A 25,865-nucleotide genomic window follows, 5' to 3' on the forward strand; every position below is an offset into this window, starting at 1 on the left:
TGAGAGTTTTTAACATGAAGGATGTTGAATTTTAATAAAAGCCTTTTCAACATCTGTTGAGATAATCATGTGCTTCTTGTCTTTAGTTCTGTTTATGTGATGAATCATGTTTATTGATTTATGTATGTTGAACCAACCCTGCATCCCAGGGATAAAGCCTACTTGATTGTGGTAGATAAGTTTTTCTGTTCTGCTGGATTTGGTTTGCCAGTATTTTGTTGAGGATTTTTGCATCAATGTTCATCAAGGACATTGGCCTGAAGTTTACTTTTGTGTGTGAGTGTCTCTGCAGGTATGGTAACTGGATGATGCTGGCCTCATATAATGAGTTATGGAGGAATCCCTCTGCCTCAATTTTTAACCCATAGTTTCAGTAGAAATGGTAACTGCTTTTCTTTGTACATCTGGTGAAATTCAGCTGTGAATCTGTTTCAGGGCTTTTTTTTGTGTGTGTGTGTGGGTAGGCTACTTACTACTGATTCAGTTTTGGAGCTCATTATTGGTCTGTTCAGGGATTCAATTTCTTCCTGGTTCAATCTTAGAAGAAAAGCAGTTTCATGTGGAATTTGATACATGATACAACTCAAATAATAATTTCACTCCGTAGAACTTTATGAACCCTTCAGGTGTCTAAGATAAATTATCCTAGAGACACAGTCTAGCTTACTTAAATATGCAGAAACATATTGGAGTATCTTGTGGAGGAAACTATTTTGGAAGATCATTTTAATCACAAACATACTGTCCAGTTATTTACTATTTACTTGGCAAACACGGAAAGGTTGGACAAAGGCAATCTGTCTTAAACTGCAGTAACCTAGTGATACCAGATCCCCTGTTTAGAAGAAAATAGAAAGGGGCATAGGATTAAAATAGTCTATTTTCTATGGGTGGGATCTCAGAGAATACATTAACACATTTTATATGGAAGTTTCTCATTAAAGTTGCCCTTCCCCAGTCTACCATCCTCCAGTAGCAAATCAACAGGCAAAGCTTAAAGTATCTTATCATTTCCTGAAATATGAAGCATATTTTAAGATTTCTTCACATCAGTTTTCATGAAGAGATCTAATTAAATAAGATGCTTTTCTATTTTCCCAACTGCTAGACCAATTATTAATTTAAACTACAGCTATATTTTTATGACAATTACCATAGAATAAGATGGATAAACTAGATATATTTATCTACTATTTGATCAAAATTCAATGTGCAAAATGTTAACAAAATAACCTTTAGAAATATGACATTCCTAATCACATTCCATAGCACTGAGATTCCAAATGCTTTTAATCAACTAAGCAACATCAATGTGAAAGTAACAGATTGAATGCAAATTAGAATGCTTTAATGTAAAGAACTTTTGAAGATACAAATAAGTGGACCTATGAGAAAGGAAAAGAGGCAAAGTAAGAGGGAAAACAAGCTGCTGCCATATCTAATTTTAGGGAATAAAAAATTACCTACTAGAGTAATCTCAAATATTTTAATTTATGGTAAGACTTGAACTATATGAAAAGTAGCATATAATTTATCTGATCTCTAATGTTCTTTCTATATGTAACAGTTAATTTTAGGTTTTTCTTTAAAAACTCTAAACACCTCCAGCTGGTTTTCTAACTGGTCAGTAATTTGGTTAGCAATAGTGATACGCTGAAGCTGTCTCCTGTTGGATATAATCATGAACATCTCTGCCCCACGTTGTATGCAGTATAAAGGTCATCATGGGAATATTTACACCATGGATATAAGCAAAAGCTATAAATAAGGCTTCTCTGCCACCCCAGAGATCCAAGTATAATACATTTGCCATCATTAGAACTGACTAGCAGGTACAATAGATGCATACTCTATCATTGAAAGTAAAATATAATATCTTTGTTATGCTTAGAATCTTTCAAAGTAAATTCAAATGAAATTTATAGCAAGATATTGGTAGAACCTTCTCACTCAATGATGGCTGGAGAAAACCAAACAAAACAAGGCCACTACTCAAGCAATGGAGAGAAAAATTCTCTAGACTTTAAAAATATTTTGTCAAAAATTTTCTTAGGCACCTGTACATTTCTTTCCTTGTGCATGCAAACAATGCCAAGTTTTAAAGTTTCTAAAGAGAAATTATAAGTTTGTTAACTGTTTCATATTGCAGAATTAAGATTTAAGGCTGACCGATAACCTTAAATATAGTAGCAATAGGGATGTCATTTCCAACAACAAAGTTGGCTATATAATAGAAATAAAGGTCTAACATAGATGATCTATGAAAACTATATAGTTCTGAAACTATGTATGCTTTGTTCAGGAAAAAAAGCTTTGAAATTTTCTTAAGCGTAGTAAATTTTGTTTATTGATAGCAGTATTTATTTAGTTAGTTCTATGACTACGTGGATCCTTGGAGCTACGTGTGGTGTGTTTGGATGCTTTTTGGCATTCATTTCCTCACGTGTGGTATGCGTTTGTGTTTGTATTGGTGTGTATGGTATGGTTAAAAGTTTTTCCTGTAGGAGCAGCCTTCTATAATTCATTGCTTGTAATGTTAAAAGTTCTATATTCATGCTTAATTGAAGAATGTGTTAATGCATCCATGCCAAAGACCCAGAATTAAATTTTCCATAGAAACTGGCATACTCCTCTGTGGTAATTAAGTCTTTCCTTTTGATTTATGAGTATAAACCTAAGACTTTGACACTAAAATATTTCAAAGTTACTTATTGTATAGTTTTGTCTAATTTTAAAACTAATAGTAATTTTAAAACTACTGACCTATATAGTCACAAGTTTTCAGGTAAGGGGAAAGCGTCATTCAGAATTCTGAAACATAAAATCATTTGTGGAAGTGCAAATTGGTAGACAATTATATATAAATAACTGCAAATGTATGCATGGCATAGAAATGCATTCTTAGAAAATATCAGTGATTGACATAATAATTTATGCATGTTTTTAAAAACATTATGAGACAAGTAAAAGAAGTAATGAGATAAGCTAAACACCCAAAAATGGAAATTAGTAAAGTTTCAAAATTTATATGGTGAAGAATTATAGAGTCATGTTTTAAAAATGGAGGTAATGTAAAGATGGCTTTAGAATGTAGACTCTGAAGATAAGCATAGGTTTGAACTCCAACTTCATGATCTCATGACTTTGACCTTCAGCAAGTCAATTCAAAGCTTTAGATCCCTGAAGTATAAGAGATTGTTTAGATGAGAAAGAACAAAATATGTGTATATATATATAAGTCTTTAACATGGTTAATTAAGTGCATATCATAAGCATTTAATGAACAAGGGGTGTTACATAGCTTATTTTTAATATTTAAATATATAATTAGGCTATTAAATATTATGAAAAATGTTATAAATATAAATGTAAGCTATAAAATGATAAGTACAGTATGATGCAAATGTTTTCATTTAATAATGTGTACATATGCTTTATTTCAGAAGGTATACTATTCAAATACGTTTCTAAAGGATGGGACAATATTTTAAAAATGGTAGTAGAATAATTAATCGAATTTTTTCTTCTTAAACACTTCTTTACTTTCTACTCTTGACAATGAACATGTATTATATAATGAAAAAGTAGAAATCTTCAAGAAAAAGATAGTTTTCTGATGTATGTATTCCAACTTTCTTTGGTAGAATTTTACAGAGGAGGACTTGATTTGAATACATAAACAAAAATTCTAGTAATTAATAACTGCTTGAAAATAAACAAAACATTTTTTGTAAAATTCTTAAGATGTGAATTTAAAAATCCTCTAAATCATAGAAACTCTATGACAAAAGCTACTTGATATATTATACTTATGCAGGTTTGGCCTTGGCTAAAGTTATAAATATTGTTTGTCACATACTTAACACCAACTTTTTCTTGTTATAAAGATTTACTATTCTATTTCACAAGTTCTTGTTAAATTCACCCTTTCTAATCCAGTCTGCAGTATTGGAGAAAGCAATGGCATAAGATGAATGAGAAGGCATAATCATGTGTTCACCGATGGCTCACGAATCGGGCAGATGACTTACTGTAGTTGGATTTGCCTTTATCAAGAGTGAAGATAGAACGTTTGATAAAATAATTGCATAAATATTCAAGGATAATATTTTTCTTCTCATTCAAGTTAACATGTAATCTGAAAAGGACCATCTACAGTGTGCATTCTAGTTTCCAAAAAGTAGAAAAAGGTTTCTGAGGCAAGGTTTTCAGAGTAACTTCAATGTTTTTATGTTACTGGTAGAGGAACATTTTTCAGTGACAAACTGTTACAATTTATCAAATTATTGAATTTTCTAACTGGAAACAATTTTAGTGTGAAATCCAAATGTCACACTTTACAGATGAGGAAACGGAGACCCAGGGTGATAAAGTGACCTACCCAAGGAAGCACAGCTAATGGCAGGATGCTGCAAGGGCCTGGGGCTACCCAGAAGCTAAGGCCTGTTTTTTTTGTTAGTTTTCCATTTTCTTTCCCAACTACCTCACACATTTTTCTAATTAAATCTTTATTTTTATAGTCCAGGTGTCTTCTAACAAAAGGTATAGCTAACAAAGATATTTAAACTGTCTACTTAAGAGTTTTTGCAAATGCAAACTTAAAACAAATAGCAATGCAACAATGTGGAGATGAGTTTATCTTTCACTTGAACATTCAGCTGCACAGCTGAACTCTGAACTTCTGTAAGTGGATTTTGCACATGCAGATCCTCGGTTCAAGTGCAATCAGCTTACTCTTCAAGTATCACCCATTTGAGCTTTTTAGTAAAGATCTTTTAAAAAACTTTATTAGTATTCACCACCTGCCTAGTAATACTTTTGGATTCTGGTTGCCTGTTATTTAACTTAGATCAATGGATTTTTTAAGGAAAATTGTATATCAATAATTATATAATATTTAGATGTTTAATTCTAATAAGCATACGTTATAGATTTGAGGACATTTTAAAGTGTTACTGGCAAAAAAGAATGTATAAATCTTATTACTAATACTTCAGTCATATATTTAGTAACTATAATATAAAAATATAACTAGATATAGTTAATAATGTTTAAAAAACAACGTTTTTAAAAAGTGGCCAGTGGAACTTTTTTACATTGTGTGTATTTAAATATAAATAATTTTATTATATAGTAATGCATTTTCTGTGCAGAATATTTAGAAAAGATAAACAAAAATGAAGAAAATTCCCTGTAATTGCATTGCCCAGTGAATTAATAGGAATATATAGCTTACTTAAAAAAGATACTGCTGCTCAAAAGTCTTGAAATTAGAGTGATTATGTATATGCATATACTTATAATTTATCTCCCATATATGGTTTCATCATGGTAGATAAATTAGAACTATTTCACTAATAAGAATAGTAATATATTTTCCTCATTAAAAATATCTTTTTAAATTATTGCTATTGCTATTTTAAATCTTAGACACAATATTTTGTGATTATTGTATATAAGTTTTTGGCATTTCTGTATTTTCTAGATAATGAAGATGATTACTATTTCTGATGCTCCATTTTCTAGCCACTTAGTCCAAGTGATATTTCGTAACTTTGAACTAAATGAGGGTCAACTCTTCAAACATCAAATATGATATTAAACTGTAGAAGGCAATCTGTTCTAATGTGTTTGTCAATATATTCTCTATCTTATTTTTAGTGTAAGCTTTTTTCCTCAGATAAAACCACCCCACACAAATATATATCCTTTAATGGAAGTATCTGTCAGATGCATTAGGGCCATTCTTGTAAATATTTATCAAAGCTACATTTAAAGTATGGTACTTTTTTAAACCACTACTCATAACCATTCGAAACTGATATGGTATACTGAGTAAATAGAGAGTTCAATCTATTTTAAATGGTATGTTAGTTGCCTAACAAACTGTAAAAGCACTTTTAGATTAGTAAGAACCTTGAGTGTATTGTGAAAAATGACATAAAATCTTCAACAGTTTTTATTTTCTTTTTTGACATGGAGTCTCGCTCTGTCGCCCGGGCTGAAGTGCAGTGGCGTGATCTCGATTCACTACAACCTCTGCCTCCTGGGTTCAAGCCAATCTCCCGCCTCAGCCTCCTGAGTACCTGGGATTACAGGCACTCGCCAATATGCCCGGCTAAGTTTTGTATCTTTGTAGACATGGGGTTTCACTATGCTGGCCAGGGTGGTCTTGATCTCCTGACCTCAGGTGATCTGCCCGCCTCGGCCTTCCAAAGTGCTGGGATTACAGGCGTGAGCCACTATGCCCAGCCCAACAGTCTTTTTTCTAAACTTGAAATATTTTACTTATAACTTAAATGGTTTATCAATGATAATATTAAAAATCATTCAAAACTATAAAAGTAATTTGAAATAATCTCCCAGAGTGACATTTTAATGTTGGTTGGATACTGTGCTTCTTCAAATGGTCTTTCAAATTTAATTCTTGCTACAGAGAAAAGAATAAGATGTTAGTTAATTTAATAAGAACATTACATGCCATGTTAAAAAATGAATTAAAAGAACAGTAAAACTTCAACATTCTTCATTTTTCAAATATTCTTATTCTATTGAAAATTAAGGTTTGTTCAAATTGTATCAAATTATTTATGAGGAGTCTCCTGTTTGATGTTGTTTATTTTTATGAGAATGCATATTATCTACTATCTATATTTTGCTATCTAATTCAACAGTTAATCTATTGCTTTTTATGTACTTACAGTCCATCTGTAATGCCATAGCTGATTTTTATATTCTTAACAAGAAATCCTACATCCGCAAATAAATTAACATGCTATTTACTTAACTATTTCTTTTCCTCTAATTTTATACTTGCTCTATTTTCTTATTTATTCATTATTCATCTATCACTCTTCATTCAATAAATAATTATTAGGATATTATTGTATGCAGAAATGTATGGGAAACAAGAATAAATATTCAAGGTCCTCTCCCTCAATGAATTTACATTTTAATGGTAAAGATATGACATGTAGTTGACATACACATCTTATTACTGAAGTAATAAATGTGAGTGTGTTATAAAAATTTTTGTACTTCAAGATTTTTAAGCCTGCTAACTCATATCACTTTTTTTCAACCTACCACCAAGAACACTTAGAAGACTTAAAATACTAATAGGCAAAGTGTGTTTTATTCTTTTCTAAGCAGGAATACCAGCATAGGTTCTTTCAATCTCTCCACTGTTGTGCAGATCTTGACAGAAACCCACCATACTTTTGGGGCCAGGAATGCTAAGAAGTACAAAAGGGCTGGATATACATTAGCATCATAACTCAGAAAATTATATTAAAGCATTACTTTGCAAAGAATGGTACGCCTATCATTGGTGATGTGGGATATATCTAGATCATGGATCTAAAATATATAGCCCATGGGCCACATCTAGCCTGTTTTTATAAATAAAGTTTTATTGGAACACAACCATGCCCATCCATTTATTTGTCTATGGCTGTTGTACTAGAACAGCAGAGTTGAGTAGCTGTGACATAAACTACTCTGGGTCTAAAAAAAACCCTAAATCATTTGTTGCCGGGCACTTTACAGGAAAAGTTTGTTGATCCCTGGCTTAAGTAACACATATTTATGACTATATATTAATTTTATTGTTTAATGGAATCTGTGTGTGTGTGTGTGTGTGTGTGTATCTCACACATACATATGTAATACCAAACTGTGACTTCAATTTATTATTGTTTGGGATAAGGCTAAATATATTTAAGGATAAATATGAGTTGAAAACATACATAAATAATGATACATTTCATACACAGATATAACAACTATGAAATAAGATTAGATCGAGACATTCATCTTAGGAATAAACTTTCTGTAGCGTAAAATCCCTTGATTTTACATTAGTTAAAAACTTGTGCCTGGGTGACAGAGCAAGACTCCGTCTCAAAACAAAACAAAACAAAACAAAACAAAAAAAACTTGTCAGCAGGCAACAGCAGGCAACAGGAAAACCACAGAATTATAATTTGAAGACCAAAATTTCCTCTTGAGGGGAAATCTGGAATTTAAACTATCCACACCAGATACACCTCTCCTCCTTCTTCCCTCCTCTCTCCTCCATTCTCACACAAGTGACTAGACACAAGAATATACACACAGATGGTTTCTGACTTGTGATAGTCTGACTTACAATTTTTTGACTTTATGGTAAGTTTGGATGTGACCCATCATGGAGCATCTGTGTGTAAATACTGAAGAATACACATAGATATAGAAAAAAAGAAGAAAGGAAGGAAGGGGGGAAGGAGGGAGGGAAAGAAGGAAGGGAGGGAGGGGAGGAAAAAAGAAAGAAATTCGTCAGTAATATATATTATTTTGTGTAAGAAAATGTTTTTTTCTGAACACACATAGTTTCAGCATTATATATTTTTATAAATATCCTATGCTATACTCTCAACCCGATTCTGTAGGCAATATAACATTTTAAAGGTATTGCCTGATCTACTCAGAATTTCCAAGCTAAGATATATTTATATCAATAAAGAATGGGAAGTAAAATATATGCAAGTTTTTATTAAAACCTAAGTCTATATTAAGCAATTTAAGACTGAGTTAAGCTTAAATCTCAATTTTATCATTCATAAACACTCATAAATTCTCCAGAGCAAAGGAGAGAAAAATCCCCATCTCGGGTCCAGTTAACTTGACCTTTGATCACTATCTATGGTAGGAGTCACTGTTCTTTAGTATAACTAGAAGTGAGGAAAAGGACTTCGTCTTCCTGCTTCAGTATTCCTAGCACCTAAGACAGTATTGGCACATGGTGGCACTCAGAACATTTGCTAAGTGGTTGCATTAGGATGTTTCCATTTTTCTTGCCTTCTTTTTGTTTTCTTTTTTCTTTTAACTAGAAAGAAAACCAGTTTCTTCTAGACCTCGAGGTTTATTATGAGCAAATTAGTTAATGGCTTTTCAAAGATACTTTAGAAACATAGGGTGATATTTCATCAAATATAAATACTTAAGCTTTTTGAAAATAAGACTTATAGACATGGATGCGAAAAAGGAAAATCAAAAATGTTTGACCTGCAAAACTATATAATTTGAGGTTTGGCTGATACAGTAACATTATTCTATTTCTTCCCAACTGATTTGGCCCTCTCTGCTCTTCCAGGTTGCTGGAGTAAACGCATCCTTGACCCAAAATGAAATGTTTCATCTACTTATTTAAAGGCTGTTTAAAAAATGACTTTGCTTTTAGCAGTCAGTGTTCCCCTCTGAAATACTCTGCTGATTCACAAAGCTGTCTGAGAAATTCATGATGTCGCTGCAATATCAGCCTGAATGAGGATAAAGTATCCATTTGGAGATCAGAAAATTTACTTTATTGGCTAAAGGGGTACTCCCCTTTGGTATAAAGAAAGGCATTAGAAAATCTATTAAGACTGAGTTATGTTTTGCAGTCACCATCTTTTCTTGTTACAATTAGTATTTCATTTTAATTGCACTGCTACATAATTTCTTATGAAAAGATACTCAGTGTGAACTCTGAACAAGACTTTTTTTTTTTTTTTATTACAATAGACCATTTTTCCACGGACACTTTTCTACTCTTCCTTAGTTTATGAAGTAAGGTACAGGGATTTTTTTTCTTTTACTTTATGTGTTATAAAGGGCATATTTTAATTGTTTCTGCTCATATCCACCTCTTTGGTCGTTTTTCTTGTTGCTACACCAGGAAAATGACATATGCATCCTTTTCAATCAAGCTGTGTTTTGTAATGCCTAGCAAATTAGATTTGCGTTGTCTGTCATTTATGTGGCCGTTTCATCTAGGTGGTCAGAGGAAGCATGTTCTTAGCTTCTTTTTATAAAATGAAGATAGTTTCTCCCATTTGAGAAAAATAATAGCTTTTATTCTTCTTTAGGACATATTTTATTTTTCACCTTTCTTTGCCTAACACACATTTCTAAGAACTCTTCTACATAACCTCTCTCATTTTCTCACAATATATTCATTTATTGATAGAGCAATTACTGAGCACTTACTATGTGAAAGGGCTTCTTCTCTGTTGTTTTGGCTATGTTAGTTAAAATATGAACAACATTCTCTGCCTTAACAAGCTCAGAATATTTGATAAAGGCAGACAAGTCAGCAACTAACTTATGCTCAAGGAGTTTTGGGAATGATTTCTTCCCCTGTCACAGAAGCCCTGGAAATTAGAAGTGAGCCTTGAGAGACAAGACATTGCAAGCTGAGGAAACAGTGTTAGCAGAAGCATAATGTCCTAAAAATAAAAGCATGGGAAATTAAGCCCTGACCCTCAATGTGACTATATTTGAAGATGCTTTAGGGAAGAAATTAAGGCAAAGTGAGGTAACAAAAGGAGGCCCCAATCTGAGAGGACCAATGTCCTTATAAGAAGAGGAAGAGACCAGCACAGATCTTTTTCTCATATATGGTCAAAGGAAAGGCCATGTGAGGATACAGCAAGAAGGTGGTCATCTACAAGCCAGGAAGAGAGGCATCATCAGAAACCAAACCTGATGGCACCTTGATCTTGGACTTCCAGCCTCCGGAAGTGTGAGAAAATTAATTTCTGCTGTTTAAGCCACCCAGCCTGTGGTATTTCATTATGATAGTCAGAGCCAACTAAGAGGTCTGGAGTAAAATCCTCTCATCAAGTTCCATATGTCCTCTTTATTCTCTCTTAGGGATTTGGCTTTCTAAATTTGAGGTCTGAGAAATTAGGAAGCTTCTATTAGAATATCATTTCACTCAACTTCTCATAGTAGGGGTGATGAAAGTGAGGAGGAATTTAAAGAGATATTTGTGCAGACAGAAAGAATTGGATTTGGCATGTGATTGGCTTTAGAGATAAAGGAGAGAGACTTGGTAAAGACAACACCTCTTATTTCATCTGTAGTTCTTAATCTTCATAGTTATTTGCTGAAAACATCCTCTTGAATATAACGAAGCACCTGTGTATCTGTCAGTGAGGTGTGTGGTTTTTCTGTCACGGACCTAGCATCAATTAGTCTTGATGTCTCTGGCTTCTGTGACTGCACTGTCTTATTTCTCTTTCAAATCTTGGGCATTGCCTCCCCCCACCACCACCTTTTTTTAAATCTGATTCCTTTTATTTTAGCTTAAATATTTTTATTGCCTTACTAATACTTAATATTGGTTTCATTTCAATGGATGATAGCTAACTTTGTAAACAAAGTAGAATTGGTCATTAACAGAGAAAATAGATACAAATCTTATAAATTTTTGTTTAATAAAAGACATAGGTAATATCCTGTGATTGTGTATGATGTCCTCTTGAGTATACTGGTCTTTTGTCTTTGCTCCCTAGTCAAATGATTAAGCTTTATTGGCTCACTACTCTGTGTTAGCTGTTCTGCGTATTTTATTTTATTTTTAATTTTAGATTCAGAGGGTATGCGTCATTTTTTGTTACATGGATATTCCATGAGAAATGGTGGGGGATGGACTTCTAATCTACCTATCCCCCAAATATTGAATATTGTGCCCAGTAGGTAATTTTTCAACCATCACACCCCTCCCTCCCTCCCTGATTTGGAGTCCCCATATTCTGTTTTCCCCAAGTTTATGTCTATATGTACCCTTTGTTTAGCTTCCACTTGTAAGTGAGAACATGCAATATTTGATTTTCTGCTTCTGTGTTAGTTCACTTAGGACAATGACCTCCAGCTCCATTTATGTTGCTGCAAAGGACAAAATTTCATCCTTTTTATGGCTGCATACTATTCCATAAAGTATATATACAAAATTTTCTTTACCCAATCAGCTATTGGTGGACACTTAGGTTGGTTCTATGACTTTGCAATTGTAAATAGTACTGCACTAAGCATACAAATTCTGGTGTCTTCTGATATAATGATTTCTTTTCCTCTGGGTATATACACCCAGTATGGGGATTACTAGGTCAAATGGTAGTTCTATTTTTAGTTCTTTGAGATATCTCCATACTTTTATCTCATAGAGGTTGAGCTAATTTACATTCCCACCAACAGTGTACGAGCATTCACCTTCTCTGCATTCATGCCAACATGTTGTTTTTTGACTTTTTAGTAAAAGCCATCCTGAATGTTGTAAGATGGTATCTCATTGTGGTTTTAATTTGCATTTCTCTGATAATTAGTGATGTCGAGAATTTTTTCTTGTGTTTTTTTTGGCTGCTTGTATTTCTTCTTTTTAGAAATACTTGTTCATGTCCTTTGCCCAGGTTTTAATAAGGTTGTTTGCTTTTCTTGTTGAGTTTTTTCAGTTCCTTATAGATTGTCAAAATTAATCCTTTGTCAGAGGCATAATTTGTAAATCTTTACTCCCATTCTGCCTTGTTCCTGTTCTTAGAGGAAATGCTTTCCATTTTTCCCCATTCAGTGTGATGTTAGTTGTGGGTTTGTCAGAGATGGGCTCTCATTATTCTGAGATATATTCTCTCTATGCCTAGCTTGTTGAGGGTTTTTATCATGAAGTGATGTTGGATTTTATCAAATACTTTTTCTGCATCTATTGAGATGATAATATGGTTTTTGTTCTTAGTTCTCTTTATGCAGTGGATTACATTTATTGATCTGCATATGTCAAACCATCCTTGAATCCCTGGAATAAAGCCCACTTGATCATGGCAAATTATCTTTTTGATGTGCTAAGAAAGGTCATTTGCTTCTAAGATTTTTATTAAAATTCTTTTTTTAAACTGCAATATATAAATCTACTGTCCTGTACACTCAAGTTACACAAATGCCCTCTAGTTTTTTTAGTTAAATATCTTTCCAGCAATATAATTCATTGTATAACTTTCTGTAGTTGACAAAGTATCTTCATATATACACTATGCAGTTTTTCCACCCAATACTATAAAGTTGGTGGTATTAATTCCATTTTATTTGTAGGATGCTGACCCTCAAAGAGGTTAATTTTTCAAGCCATAAAATTAGGTATGGAAGCAAGAAATACTCGGATATCAACCACAGAGCTATTTAAACTTGTTCAGAACTTCTCCAAGCAAGTCCAAAACTGGTCAAGACACTTCTAAAATGGAATTTGGAGTGTTATCAATGTTACCTGCCAATGGTCTCCTTTTCTCAAATTCCTCAATTAACAGGGCTATTATTTTCCTAATCGGCCTGTCATCAAGTCCAATATCTGGAAATTAATCAGTAGTTGCTGAGAGTGTGGTGAAATGAATAAATAAATGGTTTTCTTAAAGTTGATTCTCTCATTTAATGCCTATATAAAATCACATACAAAGTCATTAATCAATATGATACTTCATTCCCACTGCCGCCAGACAAGATACTAGAACAAACGAGGGAACTGGCATAAAGAAACATGGGCTTTTGTATCCCTGTTTAGTAAGGAATATCCTATATATTTTTAAATCCAGTGGCAAATTGTTACAAGTACTTAAATTTATCTTCTAGAAAATGTAATAAAAATAAAATCTTAATTTTTGATCCTATGCTGTTTTCTATTTACAAGCACGTTAATTATCACACAAACAGCAATATTAGTAATGTGGTTTCTCATATTTGTATTGGTCTTTCTACCAATTAAACTTAAGTTTTTAAAAAAGACACAATAATAATATAAATTAATATATTTATGTTTTCTTAAGGATTTAGAAGGTAATACTGGTGACTAGTGACAATGATACAAGGAAGACTAAACATTTCTTAATCACAATAAATGTTTACTCTGGTCTGGAGACCATTTCTTATTTGATCATCCTCGGAAAATATAAAATGTCAGGGCCATTATTTTTTATTAACTGGATCTGGCATGGACATAAATAGTAAATTGAACTATCTTTTTGTGGTGGGAATTGAGAGAAACAGGTTGAAAAAATATTCAGACAAAATATATTACATATAGATACTTATAGATAGGTGAAATTGATTTTAATAGATTTTTATTTTATAAATAAAAATCTCAGGTAATTTTGGTAAAACACAAATAACCTGTCTTGTCACAAAAGGAATAGTTTGTATGTCTGGCTCATCACAATTTTAATTGTAAATCTCAGGAAATGCAGAATATGACAATTAAGTTAGGAAGTGCTCAATGGATTGCAGAGTAGTAAATTTTATTAAATTTCTTCATAAAATAACATTGACAAATAATCTAATACAGAACTGTTTGTGCATTACTGGGTATTGCTGAAGGAAAAAATAGGCAGTTCCAAATTCACTCAGAAGATGAGTTGTACTAGTTTGTTCTCAGTCATTTACATGCTATTCTGTGACATAATTTTTAAAATTATTTGGTTCTTTCCACAAAAAAGCAGAGCTTTATAAGAAGTAACATATTTAATAGCAGAAAGCTAGTATTTCAGTACATTGTAGGATGTCAAATATAAATCCGTTTATAGAGAACATTAGCTTAATATTTTAATATACATTATAAAATGTATTTGAATGGAAGAATACTCATGGAATATAGGAATAATTTGGTGTAAAATGTAAACTAGAAGATTTTGAAAAAATAAAGAGAAGGGCTTTGGGATTTATTTCCTTTTTCTTTAGCTGGCATGATTTTTGGTGGTGTTAAAAGTCTCAAACAATGTCTTCTTTGTATGATGCGCTGAAAGAGCATTATCTATGGGATGTGTACATGTCTTTTTATATGTCAACAGTGTCCCCAGGAAAGCAACATCCAACCTCAGCTCCACTAAAAACCAGAGTCATATTGTACTGCATATTAGATTTAATAATTCAGGCTCAATAATATAGTGTCTTATGCCAAATATTGTCCACTAATATCCAAAAAGTAACTTAAACCACAAACCAGTCTGAGCTCTCTCTCTTCACAATTACTTCCTATCACTATCATTAGATATCCACAACATAGGAAAAATCACTTTGACATAGTTACTCTAATACGAAGACAGCCATAATGCACTGGTTTTACACAAGGCTCACCCAAGTTATACTATGGAGTAGCTATCACAGGTTTTAGAACGCTGCAGTGTATACTTGCTGCACAAGCCTAGGAGCTGGAGAGAGTAAATGTGAATCCCAAAGTTGCATATCTCCCATTCACATCAGACCCACGACTTTCCTTATTATTTAAATGGACATGGATATGATAATATGTTTATATTTGCTCCCAGAAAGTATATAAACTGTGATTCTAAAAGCTGGATCACTACCCCAATGGCACCAAACTAAAATCACATTTAAATTATTAATTGTTCTTAAATTCAACTTAAAAGTATAAATGTATGTGTGGCATGGCTGTTGAAAGTAATGTTGCCTCTTCAGGATTTCTACAGTAGTCCCTGACTATAATATTTATTCATTTGGGACACTTATTTACCAAAATTATTCTTTACAGTTTATGTTTTCATGTGTCACTGTCTTGATTAGATAATAAGCATGAAGCTGGTTAACAAGCTTAACCATAGCCTTACTTCATTGAAACCCTTCTTTGAGCTTGTCACACAGGTTATGCACATTGTAGGCCTCAATAAGAGGTTAATTTCTCCAAATTTTTTAGAATAAAAAAGTTGAAAATGACTCATCAGCTTTCCCTTCTTTCTTGCTAAAATATCACGAAAATAAACGTGCAAACAGTATTCCACAGGTGAAAAAAAATTGAGTACAGTAGAAGTAAGACAAACACAACTGCATTATCAGAAAAGAACAGAGAAGACTGAAAAAGTACGATTTAATGCATGTAAATAAAGCATATGTTTAAAAACATTTGTATTATTGGTTACATTTTTTACCTCTTACTTTTTATTTTTGACCTTTCAAAGATGTAGCCAAAATGAACTTTGATGAATAGGAAAAAAAATCAGAACAAAAATTTTATTTATTTTTGTAGTCTTTATAGAAGATTTTAATATCTTACAATGCACAGCATTTCATATAGACACTCTAACCTAGACTTTTGTTCTTTGCAATTCCTCCTTGGTTAGTAGCCATAAGGATCATTTATGTACTTATGTAGTGTTTACTGTTTCTATATACCACCCAGCCTTGCTGGTTTTCCCCTATCCCTTTGAATTTTCCCCTATCCATTTGGATTTTCCCCATTACCTCAAAATTTTCAATGCTTTATCTTGCAGAATCGTTTGGTTTGGTCCTAATTTCTAAATAACTGAATCCAGATGGAATAGAGATCTTTAGGTAACAGAAATCATCCTCTGTAGACGCAGTTTCTATTGGTTTATTAGTTTTTCTTTGTTATCTCCCTTTCACCTGGGTTAAATATGTATCTTGTAAACATATTTGTTGTCAGCACAGTGGTTTCCCGTGACAAATCCCCACACTATCAATACATTCCTTTCCATGTCCACCGCACACAATTTAACATTTCCAAAATGGATATAAAATGAAATCATTTTAGAATACATTTCAGTCACCCAGACAAAATTGATTTAAACTAATATCTCTGACTATATAAAATACATTTATTATTATTATTCTAACATGGATTAAAAGCTTAGAACTATGTGATAAGGAAGATGAAGAGAAAGAAAATGAGGAACAGGATTGGGAGGAGGAGATGAGGGCATGTGGAGAAGGAGAGAAAGAAGAAAAAGAAGTCAAAAGAAAAAGACAGTTATATGTGTGTGTCTTCGGTTCATAACAAGGTTAGTTTCAAAATGGTATTTAAATCCATTGTTTAAAATGTGGATACCTTTCTCCATAAAAGTAAGAGTAAAAGTATGGGCAGAAGGTATCAAATTTATTCAGATTAGGGTAAGGCCTTGTTTGATAGTGAAAGAATCAGACTTGTAGGAGCAGGGGCTGTGACATCAGTTCTTTCATGACTCTTAAGGAGAGGAAGGGATGCAGGGAGGTAGAAGGTAGAAGTTTTGGTTGGGTTGGGGGCACAAACTCTGCTGAGGGGTGGGAGTGGTGAAGGAAAGGCAGCACATTTGGGGCATGCAGATTGGTCTTTAGTAATGAGCCTAATATGACAACGGATTAGAAGAAAACAGATCACTGTTGTGTCAAGTACGGGATTTGTAAATTGGAAATTAGTTAGTTTCTGTTCACCACCAAGGAAGTGGCATTTTTGTAACCTAAAAACTAAGGACTTCTGATTCAGACCGACTTGGGTTTTAGTTTAAGCATTGTTTTTTATTAAATATGTATTCATAAGTAAGTCAAACTCTCCAAGTTTCAGTTGCCTGATCAGCAAATTAGAGTAAACATCAAATTTATCAGTTTATTGTTACAGCTTAGTCATGTTCTTATCATCTCTGATATCTGTCTAATATTTGTTAGGTATTCTTTCTATGATTATATCTCTAAAACATATTGTTTTTGAAAAATCTGTATATACTTTATGTACTTTGAATAAAATTTAGTTCACTAGTTCCTCTCAATAGGTAACAGTTTTAACATGAAAAAAATCACTAAATTTTTCTATTCTCTGTATTTATTTGTGATGATTTTTTAAAAATCTTTTTTGCTTAGAGAATAGATTCTATTAAAAATAATTCCACTTACCTCTCTTAGGGGGTAGGAGGCCATTTATACTTCAGGGTATGATCTTTCAAGACAAAGGTTCATTAATTTTTGTTGCAAGGGGAGAGAAAAAAGGCCCAAACGTAGCCCGTGGAACCCATCAGATCATTTTCTTGATGGCCAATTCTTAACCACTCTCAATCCAGTTTCCCTAACTCTAAAAGGGTATTTACCATCCTTTTAGGCAGGATATAAAGATTAATTAGTTAAGATTGCAAAGTGCTTTAAGCATGAAATGTTGTATGAGATAATAGGATAAATATTAATAATATCCTGCTAGAAGTACAGAGACAGCCATAGTTAGGTAACTAAGAAAAATAAATTGCAGTGCTTGGTATGAAATTGAAAATCACTAATGGAATGAAAGTTTGTTCATACTGGGAGCAGTGTTGCATCATGTATAATGTAATACCAGGTCATTTTCAATTGTTTTAATTGCCATGAGCAACTGATCTTTAGAGCTGTTCCTGACAAGCTTTAGCACGGCCTTAATGATCGTAAAATGGTGCCAAAGACCAGCATTATCCCCTATTGAACATTAAATGGTATCGACCCTCTTCTCTGGGTCCATCGCTCAACAGACTTCTTAAAGTAATTCATGACACAATTAACATTAATTAACTTTACGAAAACCCCTCAAACTCTGCCGTTTTAAGACTTCAGACATTGGAGAAAGTAAAGAGCAACTAACAAAAAAGTTATGAATCCTCTTGTGAGAGCCATCAATTAGGATAAGTAAAAGATTCCTAAATTTTTATAACCTCATTTATCACTTGCCACTCTTGATGAATTTATCCTGTGCAAAGATATCTTTAAAGCCATTCAGTTCAAAAAGAACCATTCATCTCTCTACTTCACATCCACTTTAAAACTGAGAGTGCAAGCTTCCAAATTCATGTCAGAGTAAACCAAGCATCACAAGTGATTACTGGGCTCTACAGAAATGCTACCCAAGTATCTCTCATGTATGCAAGGAAAGACTTTAGCCTTGCCCTTCTCATCTCCATTTCTACAGAACTCTCCTTCGGGGATTGTGTATTAGGGTTCTCTAGAGAAACAGAACTAATAGGATAGATGCATATATGAAAGGGAGTTTATTAAGGACAATTGACTCACGTGATCACAAGGGGAAGTCCCACAATAGGCCCTCTGCAAGCTGAGGAGCAAGGAAGCCAGTTCGATTCCCAAAACCTCAAAAGTAGGGAAACTGACAGTACAGCCTTCAGTCTGTGGCCAAAGGCCTAAGAGCCCCTGGCAAACCACTGGTGTAGTCCAAGAGTCCAAAAGCTGAAATACTTGGAGTCCAATGTTCGATGGCAGGAAGCGTCTAACACGAGAGAAAGATGGATGCTGGAAGACTCAGCGAGTCTACTCCTTCCATGTTTGCTTGCTTTATTCTAGCCACACTGGCAGCTGATTAGATGGTGCCCATCAAGATTGAGGGTGGGTCTGCCTCTCCTAGTCCACTGACTCAAATGTTAATCTCCTTTGGCAACATCCTCATAGACATACCCAGGAACGATACTGTGTATCCTTCAATCCAATCCAGTTGACACTCAATATTAACCATCACAGATTGTATTTCTGCTCTACGTTCAAAGTGATCAACAAAAGCCTTCCCTAGAATATCAATAAAAACAAGAATCTACCATTCCTTAGGTGTGTGACTCTTTATATGTATTCTCCATTTAGTCTATACAAACCTATAAAATAGACATTGCCACAATTTTAGTTAAACTTAATAACATTATAATAAAATTTGTTCTTATTCCAACCATCTAAACATAATTGCTCATTGATGATAGAGCCAGGGCTCAAATCCAGGTCCTTTTAAACCCGAATCTATACCCTTTTTGTTTTAAAGATACCAAAGATAAGCATTTGCTGTATTCAAAGCATGGGAGTAACTGTATCTGGAGCAAGATCTGAAATACATCACACAGCACTAACCTTCAAAGAGAAAATAAGCTGGTTTTCTTTGCTAGATAGAGCTTAAGAGGGAAAGGGTCAGAGAAAGCTGGAATATCTACAGATCCACTAGTTAGCTCAAAACTATCCTGGAAGAGGTCTTGTTCCTCTTAGTTGGAAAGAAAGCAGCTCCTTATTTTGTATACCCCACTCATAAGCCACCAAGAACTTTAGAACAGTGGTATCTTGTTTTCATGCACTCATGGTAGTCCTATGGTGCTTCACACATGTCTTTCAATTCTAGGTCATTACTTTTTTGGAATCTTCCAAGAGGATTATATAAGCACAAACTCTCTGCATTATTCTGTTGGCTCTAAAGCCCCAAAGGTGTCAAATCCATGTCATTTTCATTTCTCAAGAATATTCAGTATTAAAAAATATACATACTTCTAGCTGCGTTCGTAGAAACGACTTCTGTTTTAAGACCCTTGTTCTCCAAAAGTAAGTTAGCCAAATTTCTCTGTAAAGTCCAAGTGTGGTAGATGAACAGCTCCAAAAGGTTATTCTAGTTGTTATAGAACCCAGTTTTTTTTTAAACTTAGAAATAAAAATAGAAACTAAACTGTGCACCCAGTCCAAAATAATAATGTAGCAAACTGTAAAAATATTTCCGGGTCTGTGACTTTGTTTCAGATTTTAAAAAAGGAGTGTGGCTTATACATTGTGGGTTTTTCCCTATTACACATTTTCTTCATATGTTATTATTTTTAATATTTCTGTTCCTAATGACAGTGTCTTGACCCGCTCAAGCACTCTAGTCAATGCCTGAGAATATAACTAACATGCTTGTGCAGAGCCTGAAGATAAAAATTTTATCTCTTACATTTAGGAATTCTAATTTTCTAAATGTTTTTAAAATCTTAGATATGGGTAAAGGGTATAGAAAACTTATGAAAGTTTAGCTAGGTAGACTTTAAAATCCCTGGTCTATAAGCTTACATTTTATAATACTGATGGATTGATTCTTTCATCCAACATACATTGATGAATGCTGGTAATTTTTCTGGAGTTCTATTAGGAAGTAGAGACAAATGAGGACAAAGACCCAGCCTCTTTTGAGAAACCCACAACCTATAAACAACAATTAGAATACAAAGTAATAAGGATAGTGATAGCAATGTGAATGAATATCGTGATGGCAGAGCGACACGAAGAGATTACTTTCCTTGACAGCCCAGGGTGGTCAAGAAAAGCTTTTTATTGGAGTTGTGCCTCAATTTCAAAGGCAAATGGAAAGGCATAGGGACTTTTACAATCCCCTGCTCCAAGAATAAGGGGATTATTAGCATACTTGAAGATTTATATTCTTTTAAGTAATTTCTTATTCAAATAGAATTGGTAACCATGACCATATCCAATAATTTACTAGGAATTTCTACTTCTTAGGAATATTTACTTCCCTTCAAACCAAAGGATGTCTGGATGTTTAGGGGGTCACGTTCTGATGCCAGTCATTATCCTTCCTTCTATCATTACTTTCCAAGTCAGCAAAATGCCAGTCATCAGTGTTACATAAAGCTTCTTCTAGGCAGAGGATGGGCACATACTCAGGGACTCTCTGTTTTTTTCACTTCATGGTGTTAAAATGGAATGAGAAACCAAGTCATACTTCCCTCCCATGCTTCAAAGACCAAATCATAAGAGTAAGCATCATCCATCCTTTTGTGTTTGAATGGTGATACAAAAGATATAAAAACATAGTACTCACCTTAGGAAAATCATAGCCCAATGGAACAGATAGACACACAAAGAGATAATAATGCATTGCAAATCATCTCTTGGTGTAGACATTTACAAAAGGCTATGTTAATATACTTTTCTAGGTATTAGAGAGTTACTTTGAGGAGATAACAGCCCACTTGGGTCTCTAAAGATGGGCATAAGTTTTTGATGAGGGATGGGAAGAGAATTTTAGGCATACAGAGCAGTCAAATTAAAAAGCCAGAGGTGTTAAAATGCATAGTTCCTTCAGAAAACTTGGAATATAATGTATAAGGAAGGGAAGTTTATAGTGGGAAATGAAGCTGTAAAGATCATTTGGGACTAAGTTTTGAAGGCTCTTTTATGCCATCATAAAAAGATTACATTTTATCTTGAGCGCAATGAAGAATGAACAGGTTTTCAAAAAGTGATAGTGTCAGGTTTGCCTTTTTAAAAATCTCCTGGAAAGAGGATGGAGGTGGGATGGAGAGCAATGTGAAGCCGATTGCACTGGAGCTTTGCAAATTGTCAAATTCTAAACAAGCATTAGGGGCTGCCCAACACTGACCTTGTCGACTCTGTACTGAGTGTAGAGTATCAAGGAGGACCCCAAAATCATGCTTAAATCGATGAGAAAATTGTTCAGTCATTTATTTAATTCAACAGTATTTCATTGGATTAACTACACACAGATAACTTCTCAAAATTAGTAAATATTGTTAATATTTGTAAAAGATATTATATTTCCTCCCTCCTCTGAACACTGACACCAAGCAGATATGTAAACATATACATGTTTGCAGTGGCAACATTGAAGTTTTTTCTTATCACTGTTTTCCTTCTAAGTATTTTACTCACCCATTACTTAGTGGTATCTCACTTGAACAGCTTTTCTATTCTTTATGTATCCTAGGCAGTCCTTTAACTCTGTCTAGCCCTCTGTTCATTTTCCCAAAGGTATATAGTAAATGATGAACTTACTAATTTTATTTTTGTGAACAATACAATTTATTGTAAATGTTACCATATGACCTAGAACTAAAAAATATCAATGGTAAAATTATTCCATTTCTTACGAGATTTTAGAAAGTGCTGGAGAAAGTATATGTACAAGTGTCAGAATTGCCATCACCTGGCAATTACAAATTAAAAATATAGAGGGGCAAAATGTTGCATATGAGGTAGTAATGAGGACTAGAAAGTTAATGGAAATTGAAACAACCATATAAAAACAAATAAAGTAACAATAAAACACCACAACACGAAGTCACAAAATAGAATATACTTTTGGGTAGGATTACTAAGTGTTGTAAGAATGTTACTTTTGCACAGATTAATTTACTAAACAGAATATATTTTTGGGTAGGGTTACTAAGTGTTTTAAGAATGTTCGTTTTGCACATATTAATTTATAAATTCAATACAACATATATGGGTTTTTTGGGTATAACTTGACAGTTTGAGTTTAAAGTTTATATAAGTTAAAATGCATACTAATAGCCAATATTTTGTTAAAAAGATAGATTACCATACAATTCCTCACTAGATAAGAAAAACTTACTTTAAACACACAGCAATTAAGGCAATATGTTTTTGGCAAAAGAAGAAAAAGGGGATCTATTAATAACCAAAAATAGCCCAGAAACAGTCCCTTATACGTGAAATTTAGTGTATACTAATGGTGGCTTTTCAAGTCATGGTGGATAGAAAGGGCTATTCAATTACTGCATTGAGGGCATCTTGCAATTTTGTTGGCCAAGATAGGATAGGCCAGGATACACTGTGGTAGAAAATTATCCCTAATATCTTAGGTACTGTAATCAACTCTGTTGGGGTCCAGCCTAGATATTCTTTCCAATAATGTGCTCTTCCCCCAATACTGTGAATGTTGGTTGCTTAACGGTTCTCAACTGCACACTCTCAGCAGATAAGAGGCACCTTGGATGTTTCCATTAGGCACATCAAGCTGAGGGTATATGTCAACTAACTGCATCTTTGCTCAGGTGACTTCTCTATGCTATCCTTCCTTCCCTCTCTTAAGAGTTTTCACTCCAAGGCACTCACTCAAGAATTCCTTCTACAAGCATCCTCACTAAAGGCTCTGATTCTCAGGAAGCCGACCTAAAATGGCCTAATATAGCGAGAGGTTATTTCTCACTTATAAAATGCCAAATGTGATTTGACAGAGGCTCATTTCTATTTGGTGCCTCCGGAATTCAGGCTTCCACCAATTTGTGACAACACTATCTTAACTAACATGAGTCATAACATGACTTATAAGTCCCTGTATTGGAGAGAGACAAACAAACAAGAGTGCATAGAGGACCTCCACTTACTAGTCCTAAGTGACAGGACTAAATAACATGCCATTTCTTCTCATTGTCTATTGGCCAAAACTGAATGCATAGAGACTGGGAAGTACAGCACAGGACAGAAGATATTTAAGCCCCACTGTCTTTGCCATAGCAATCCTTTTTAAACAGTAAGTTAAAGCTTTGTCTGTGTGCACATGTGCATGCATACGTGCATGTGTGTGTGTTCTAAAATCCTGAAGTAAAAATTATCAATTATTAAAGTAATTACAGTCAGATGTCACTTAACAACGGGGATACAATCTGAGAAATGAGCCATTAGGCAATTCCATCATTGTGTGAACATCATAGAGTGTACTTACAGAAACCAAGATGGTGTTTACCACACACCCAGTCTATATGGTAGGGCCAATTGCTTCTTGGCTACAAACCTATACAGTGTGTTACTATACTGTATAATATACTGTAGGTAACTGTAACACTACGGTAAGCATTTGTATATCTAAACATGGGAAAGGTACAGTTAAAATAAGATAAAAATGGTATACCTATATAGGGTACTTACAATCAATAGAGCTTGCAGGATTGGAAGTTGCTCTGGGTGAGTCAGTGAGTGAGTGGTGAGTGAACGTGAAGGCCTAGGACATTACTGTACCCTACTGTAGACTTTATAAACACTGTACACTTAGGCTAAGCTAAATTTATCAAATTGATTTTCTTTCTTCAAAGAAATATCATCATGCTTGCATGTGCATGCATACAGGCATGTGTGTGTGTTCTAAAATCCTGGTGAACTAAAAATGATCAATTATTAAAGTAACTACAGTAAGGTGTCTCTTAACAATGGGGATTCAATCTGAGAAATGCATCATTAGGCAATTCCATCATTCTGTGAACATCGTAGAGTGTACTTATGGACCTGCCTGAGGCTGTTTTACAGTTAATACATTTTTTAAAATAAGTAGACGCTACATACTCTAAAATAATGATTACAGTTAGAGTATACTAAATATTGGGTGATAGGAATTTTTTAGCTGTATCTAAATCTTAGGGAACCACTATCTGATGTGCAGTCCCTCATTGACTAGAACCATCATTATGTGGCACATGACTATGTATATAAACAAAGGAGAATATTTTCAGAATTTTGATGTCAGGACAACATTCTTAAGTAAAATATGGACTCTGAAGACTTTCAGGTAAAAAAAAATTGGATTTCAGGAAAATATTTATGAAAAGACAGACCTGGACATCTGAATTTTATAATGTAAAACTTGTGGAGCGTATAAATATTTTATGCAAAATATTAGAGCAAAAAGACTATTGATTCCATATAAAAATAGGCAAAGGGTCTGGCTACTTCTTGTTTGTACCAGATTTATTCCTTGTCTTTCTGCTGCAAACTGTGCTTCCCCTGCTGCCTTATATCAGGATAATATATAGGTATGTTGGCTAATCCAGGGCATTGGTAGAAGATTGCTGATGAGAAGAGATGAAGGCTTCAGATATTCCTCCTTCTTTAGTGTTTTCCATTAAAAGGTGTATCTCCACTTCTCCTGACAGGTAGCTTACATCCTGATTGAAGCTGCTAATAGATAGCCCTAGTTTCTGTATACAGTAGTCCCTCATAATGCATTGGGGATGCATTCTGAGACCCCCGGAGGATGCCTGAAACCATGGATAGTACTGAACCCTATAAACACCATGTTTTTTTTTTTTTAATCTGATAACCTACCCGGCTACTAAGTGACTAACGGGCAGGGAGCCTCTACAGTGTGGATACACTGGACAAGGGGAGTATTCAGGTTTTGGGTGGTGTGAGATATCCTCATGCTACTCAGAACACTGCACAATTTGAAACTTACCAATTGTTTATTTCTGGAGTTTTCCACTTAATCTTTTTGGACCATGGTTGACTGCAGGTAACTGAAACCACAGAAAGGGAAACAGCAGGAAATGGGGGACTACTGTATTGCTACCAGATACACTGATGGCCCATCAACATAGGTAAATAAACTCAAACTCAGTAACAAGCAGGAAATTGCAAATAATATATTTCAAATTCAGTTCAGTTATCCCACATCCACGTTATTAATACATGTTTTAAAATGCACACTTAAATATGGCTTGCTTCATTTTCTGTATAGTGTACTGTTAGTCTAGGATCTCTGAGAAGCAAGGGTCATAATAAGATTAAACACATAAGGTTATATTAGGGAAAATACTTGTGTGTGGAAAAAATGGGCAGTCTCTGAGTAAGGCTGGGAGCGTTGTCAAACCACTATGTATGTCTGACTCTGAATCACATGGGGAAGAAAACAAGGTTAGGTGGTATACTAGTTTCCTAGGACTGTCATGACAAATGATCACAAACTGAGTGTCTTGAAACAGCAAAAATATATTCTCTCT

The 25,865-nt window shown here is 34.0% G+C and overlaps 2 long non-coding RNA genes across 2 annotated transcripts in view; one reads left to right on the plus strand and one right to left on the minus strand.

The window, feature by feature from the left end:
- Positions 1–5,561, plus strand: part of LOC134736315 (uncharacterized) — a 71,274-nt gene extending 65,713 nt beyond the window's left edge. The window contains exon 4 of the long non-coding RNA XR_010120266.1: positions 5,486–5,561. This is a non-coding gene — a long non-coding RNA (uncharacterized lncRNA). The remainder of the gene's footprint in view (positions 1–5,485) is intronic.
- Positions 1–25,865, minus strand: part of LOC129479444 (uncharacterized) — a 658,151-nt gene that overhangs the window by 129,203 nt on the left and 503,083 nt on the right. The gene's annotated exons all lie outside the window — the stretch shown is intronic.

This window comes from Symphalangus syndactylus, chromosome 3 (genome assembly GCF_028878055.3).
Source record: "Symphalangus syndactylus isolate Jambi chromosome 3, NHGRI_mSymSyn1-v2.1_pri, whole genome shotgun sequence".
NCBI classification, from domain to species: domain Eukaryota; kingdom Metazoa; phylum Chordata; class Mammalia; order Primates; family Hylobatidae; genus Symphalangus; species Symphalangus syndactylus.